The following is a 5,995-nucleotide window of genomic DNA, read 5'->3' on the forward strand; positions in this document are numbered from 1 at the left end:
CCCTAGACATTTTTCAGATAGCCTGCTATCTAATCATGCCTCTCCAATCTTACATTAGGTTCAAAAACTGAACTTCACAAGTATAAGGCTTTACCCGTATCCACAATAGATTTTATCTTACTTGATTCAGTTTAATGTTCTAACCTTTCAAGGTTTTTGAAACCTGACTCTCATTTAGTGTATTAAGTATTTGTGTATTCTGCAGATTTCATAAGCATGCCAGCCACAACTTTATCCAGGTCATTGCTTAAAAGATTGAACAGCACAGGGCCAAGCCTCTAGAGACTTCCTTCCAGGTTGACATTGAATAATTAACGAGTACCCTTTAGTTTTAGTCATTCAACTAATAAGCTAAGTGTGCTATCATCTAACCCAGGGGTTCTTAATCTAGAATCCAGGCATACATTTCAGGAGGTCCATTAACTTTAATGGGAAAAATTACATTTTCTTTTTCACTAACTGCTAACTGAAAATTTGCATTTCCTTCAATTATGAATATAGGCAACAAAACATTATAATGAGAAAGAGATTTACCAGACTGCCAAAGGAGTCTATGATTCAAAAAAGTTAAGAACCTCTTATCTAGCCTGAATCCTTCCATCTTCTCCACAAGAATAGTGTAACCTATTTTGTTAAATGCTTTGCTAAAACCTAGGGAAGCTGTTTCTATAGCCTTATCCTGATCTACCAGCTTATCGACCCTACTATAAAAGAAATAAAGTTAGTCTGGCATGTTCTCAATAAAGCGATGCTCACTCCTTGAAACCACTGCTTCCTTTTTAAAATGCTCACTAACTATCCTTTTGAGAATAAATGATAAAATTTGTCCAGGAATGGAAATTAAGCTCTTTGGCCTATTGTTGGTAGATACTGCTCTCTTGTCTTTTAAAAAAAATGAGGACATTTGCCCTTCTCATGCCTCTCCCATTTTCCATAATATTTCAGAGTTCAGTGACAGTGACCTGGCATTTCTTTCAGAACCCAAGGATGTAGTTCATTTAAGTCAGATGATTTGAATTCATCAAGGAGAACTCTGTACTGTCATATTTAACCCACGCTGGTCTGGTTTGGTAACATGGAATCTTGATGCAATCCTGGCTCCAATATCACCATGTTTCAAGCCCCCAGTCCTGTGGGAATCATGTCTAGCACTGGAAAGTCAGGATAAATGACACGGAACTGAAAGAAACACCCCAAGCCCATTTCTTGGTGCTATGGTAAAATAGAGAGAGCAGGGGAGGGAGAGTCGTTCCCTTCTCACTGGTTTGGTTCATAATATCCATGCTGGACACACCAGATAAGAGCTGCCCAAAAGAGTGCCCCAGAAAGAGTGGCAGAAATGATTGCAACTGAAATAAGGGTGAACAGATCCATGTCACCGATTTTAAAGACAAAAGCAAAAAAATTTTAAAAAAGATACAGGAAGCTAATAAAAGGAGGCTACACTCATCCATGTGGTAGGGGACACAGGCCTCAATGTTACCCAAACTGGGCATGCCCAGATCATTCTGGGTTATACATATTATCTCCTTACTTATCTTGTGAATCAACTCCCTATGGTCTACCTTGATCTTTCCCTTTTCTGCTATCTAGTTCCAAATGTCCAACATACAATTGGTAACGTGGGACTGGGGCTAGATGAGGAAATGTGGGAATCACCAGCATGCATGCATGTGTGTGTGTGTGTGTGTGTGTGTGTGTATAATCACCTGCTAATTGAGTCCATGAGATCTAATAAGACCATCAAGTGAGAGGGTAAAGAGAGAAAAGAGGGCTCAGGACCCACAGTATTTGGACATGAGATAAATGAAGAATCAGCAAAGCAGAAGCACAAGAATAAATGAACTTTGTGTCTATAGAGATAACTCTGGGGTAAGTTGTGGAACCAATGGCCTTCACATATTATCATCAATTTCCTCAAGCAGTGAGAAGTATTAATAATCATCTGAATTCAGCTATATTCTCAACATTTTATAGAAACTGGAGAGCAATGGCTCAGAATCCAGATTAGCTAGACAGGGTCATTATCTGCAGAGCTACCTCCAACTAAATTATTTACTATTTCTCTATTTTGAACTTCTTTCTAACCTATCACTGATTTCAGCATGACTATCTTCTCCCTTCCTTGAGGATTCTGCCCCTCCCATCTTGCTTGAATATTTCTGGGTTTGACAACTGAAATCCATTAATTCTTTTAATGTCTTAATTAATATGTCCCAATACACTGCAAGGTTCACCTGAATTATTAACCTCGAGTAGGAAATGTAATGAAGTTTGTAACTAACAAATCAATTTAGTTAGCCAATCTCTGCACTCTAAGTCTTTTGGGGAAATGAACTTGAACATGTTGTGCTTAATTAGAGTATAAATATTTGGGTTTAATAGCACTAGCAATGAAGCTAGTGGAAAAGAAGAAGCCATCTCTTTTATGGATCTAATAGAGGAGCACCCCATTGATCTAGAACAATAATCCTAAATATAGTGTCTTACTATCTGACCAAAAAAAAAGGATTTTTTTCAAATTATGTTTATTAATTGCTTTATAGAAACGTCTAGTGAAGGAGCTGACATTTTAATTACTGAATTGTGAAAATGAGATTTTCAATTATTGGAACATTTCATTTTACCTTCATAGTCTGTCCCCATTAGCAGAGTTAAATCACTCATGGTGGACAAATTAACCATGGGTAGCAGAAGCTTAACTGCTAATGAATTTTTGGCTTTTCTCTAGAAAACCCTAAAAATGCAATCACCCCAGCAGCATCCAAATGAAATTAGACACACATCCACCAATATCTCAAAAGGATAGAATTTCAGCACCTATCAGCACTATAAATATAGAGATCTCCAATGGATGAGATCTCCAATAACAACTATTATATGTTAGGTATCTCCAATGGACATCAATATAAATAGAGATCTCCCAGAATCTTTGGAAGAAAAAAGGAATTTCTAGAGATCATCTAGTCCACTGAAGGAAATAAACATAGCTAGGGAAATATAAACTTGATTTTGGCTTTTGTAAAACCAAAGGCAAACAAAATTTGAGACTATGAAAACCTGCACAGCTCCAGGCCCCTTGAGCTAGCAATGTAAAAACAGGGCAGTGAATAATGCAAATGTAGACATAATGGAAGGAATACATTGAAGAGTCAGAGGACCTGAATTCAAATTCCACTTCTGGTGCTCATCACCTATGTTACGTTGGGCAAATCACTTAACTTCTCTGGGCTTTAATTTCTTCATTTGTAAAGTGAGAGAAGTTGGACTGAATGTTCTCTTGAGTTCTTTCCAGTGCTAGAGCTTGGATCCTAAGATCTTACAGCAGATATGTATGGTCTCTCAATAAGGCTGAATGTCATCCAATATCTGTGATGGGTCTGTGACCCATAGTGTCACTACATCCTCACTAGTGTATTTGGTAAAGGGGTGATTTTCATCTAGAAGCTGCCTATTCTACAACACAACTAAGCACCTCTTGGTCATGGCACTACCATCCTGCTCTGCCCAGTGCCATAAGTATACCAACAGTTCGTGCTTTAGGGAATGAATGAAAGGTGCCTTGCAGGGGTTGGCCATGCCTCTTTGCTGTCTCCCTCTACCTCAGGCTAGACAGCTGATAGGGTGAGCAGGTCATCCTCATAGTAGAATCGACCAATGATACGCACACCAATAAAGGTGCCCTCAGGAGTGACCTGGAAGACATGAATGGTCTGCCACTGTTCTGAAAGAATGGCTATGTCCTTATCTAAGTTCTCATATATGTTCTCATGTAAGTATAGCCCTTGATTGTGGGACAAGATCATTTTATCACACTTGAATGTGCAGATGTCACACAACCTGCCAATATGAAGATCAATGACATGAAGGGAATAGTCCTCCAAAGGGGAGCAGGGATTTGGCATCACTGACTCACTGTTGCAATGTACTTCACAAAAAGGAGAGTGAGGCTCTTCAGGAAGGTAGGTGGCTGAACCCACAATGACACAACAGTAGTCACCTGTGTAAAGGCTACATTCATGATTTAGGTGTTCACCATTAGCAGCTACATTAGTGATATGCAACAAGACGAAGAAGCATTCAAATAGTTGACCTCAGACATTGACTTATCTCTGGTCATTGCCATTGGCCAAAATTTCACCATTAGAATCCTGAAGTAGGTTTTCTGCTGCTTGGCAGTCCTGGTACTCATAAATCTTCAGCCATGTCTAGTCTGAAGAAAAGGCAATAAAATAGCACCCATCAGGTAAAAATTTTTGCAGGAAGTAAGGTGGCTTTTTCATGTTAACAAGGGTAAAATTGGGGAAGACATTCTGGTGGAATATTCAAACCTGGTGCCAGTGGCTGCCAGCCTTGCCTGATATGCAGAAGCTGCAAGAGGTGGATAACATTTTGGTTCTGGATTCTTTGAGATTTGATTATTGGAACATCATGATCCATCATCACAGCATCTTATTTCCCTCTATCCCATGCTCCCCCTTGTGCCAGGCACGTGGGGCCGGGGTGAGCGGATCCCCAGGCTGACATCTCCATGTCAGTCACATATGTTTGAAGGAAAACTGCTGCACCAGTAGAAGACATTGCCTTCAATTGGAAGCAGAAACACATACATATACTTTGGACAGACACAGATACAGTAAGATAGTCAACTGAAGGAGGATGCAGCTCCAAGGAGCTAGTCTTGGCAATGAGTCAACCTGTGGTAAGGAGTAGACCCTGGAAACCTAGCTGAGCAACTCACTGAGCAGAGATGGTGCACCCAAGAGGAGCCTTGTGAATACTCTGTGATGAGAGAAAAGTCTTTCAGGCTTTGAAATACCAGCAATTGTGCATTGCCTTTGCTGTGTGTATATCTTACACATGTGACTCACTATCATTTTACTCCAAGTTTATGACCACTTTTCCCATGGGTGCTGGGTATATTTGTGGTTAAGTTCACTCTAGGTTTATTGGGGAAAGGTTTTCTACCTATTGTTCTTGCTAATGCATTTGAGTAAATGACCATTCCAGGAACTAATTGAGTCTACTGACTGACAGTTATTGGGAAGCATACCTGCAGTGGGGTAGGAAAGAATGAATTTTAGTGCTAGAAACATAGAACCAAAGGTAGCAGCCAACCTCTGAGGAGCCAACCTACAAATCTGCAAGTACAAATTGGGAGGTAGCTACCAAAGAGACAGGGAGAATATATGACTTTAGCCACACAGCTAAGATAAAAACCACTTTCTATGATAAAATCTATAAGAACCAATAGCAGGTAAACCTGTTGGTTAATAATCAGAACTGGGTACTTGCTTCTCCTCAAAGGGAGACATTGAGAAACTTGGTTCACATAGTTCACGAACATTCCAACTGTGTGATTATGCAAGCCATTTTTCTTCCATGACACTGGGAAATCTCTCCCTTTTGTTCATTTATTTGGGTTTTTGTCTCTGCCTTGGAGCCTGCCCATTTGGTACTAGAATGAGGGAGCCATGTACATATCTGTGTTTCTCCAGTTTCATGAGATCCTTCATACTCCCAGCTTTGTAGCATCTACAAGTTTGATAAGCGTACTATTTATGCACCACTCTTCCAAATTACCCTATTATGGTTCCATCATCCTTCCAGTTCACCCAAGTTTCCAACTTAGTATCATCTTTGCTCGATCTCCCTCATCTCACAAATTCCAATCATTTGCCAAATCTTATGGTACCTTACTCTAATATTCATCTCTTTCTTTTTATTCATACAATCATAACCTTAGTTCAGTCTCTCATCATCTCTCATCTGGATTGCTTTGCTCCCCACTCCAATCCCTCCTCCATACAGCAGCCAAAGTGATTTCTCAAAGCACTGACCAGGTTACTCGCTTACTCAAATACCAGTAGTTCCCAATTCGCTCTAGGATCAAAATGTTTTTATCTTTATCTCATGCTTTTAAAACTTATATTTTGTTATTTTATGCACATTTTACAACGTATATAATTATTAGTACAGTAACACATAAACAGTA

The 5,995-nt window shown here is 39.5% G+C and overlaps 1 pseudogene; it reads right to left on the bottom strand.

Annotated features, from left to right (window-relative positions):
• Positions 1-3,342: 3,342 nt before the first annotated feature.
• LOC118836804 lies at positions 3,343-4,443 on the bottom strand (annotated as a pseudogene).
• Between the last annotated feature and the right edge of the window lie 1,552 nt (positions 4,444-5,995).

This window comes from Trichosurus vulpecula, chromosome 2, assembly GCF_011100635.1.
Source record: "Trichosurus vulpecula isolate mTriVul1 chromosome 2, mTriVul1.pri, whole genome shotgun sequence".
NCBI lineage: Eukaryota > Metazoa > Chordata > Mammalia > Diprotodontia > Phalangeridae > Trichosurus > Trichosurus vulpecula.